We start from the raw sequence: 425 nt of genomic DNA, 5'->3' as shown, positions 1-425 counted from the left end.
ATCCAAAGAGCACCATGTCATGGGACCTTTAACCTTTTTTTTTATTAAGTAGGCTATGTCAGCTAACCTTCTTACATAACATTCCTTATTTAACGGTCTCTGCAATAACTTTAACACTTGCTCTAAGTATAAACGTAACCATAGCAATCCCAACATCCTTTTTTGTTTGGACTACAGTAATCTTGAGCTTAATCTCCACATAGGGCTACTCTTTTCAATGCAGTTTACAGCAGATGCATTGTACTACAACGTGAGATTTAAGTGTCCAATGCTCAGACTATGTGAATATGTAACCATGCCTGGTCAATTTGGGAGTAAACCCTGAGCACTATTCAAAGTTGCATTGCATGTCTGCCGTCTTGTTCCCCTGTTGTAAATTTCTAAAGATGACATTTTCCTTTGAATCCTCTAATCAGCATTAAAAA

The 425-nt window shown here is 37.2% G+C and overlaps 1 protein-coding gene across 1 annotated transcript in view; it reads right to left on the bottom strand.

Annotated features, from left to right (window-relative positions):
- grin3a (glutamate receptor, ionotropic, N-methyl-D-aspartate 3A) overlaps positions 1-425 on the bottom strand; it is a 57912-nt gene that overhangs the window by 27377 nt on the left and 30110 nt on the right. The window lies entirely within an intron of this gene.

Source organism: Etheostoma spectabile, chromosome 16 (assembly GCF_008692095.1).
Source record: "Etheostoma spectabile isolate EspeVRDwgs_2016 chromosome 16, UIUC_Espe_1.0, whole genome shotgun sequence".
In the NCBI taxonomy this organism is placed as follows: Eukaryota; Metazoa; Chordata; class Actinopteri; order Perciformes; family Percidae; genus Etheostoma; species Etheostoma spectabile.
Note: the sequence above shows the minus strand (reverse complement) of the source record. Positions and strands in the feature narration are given on the sequence as shown.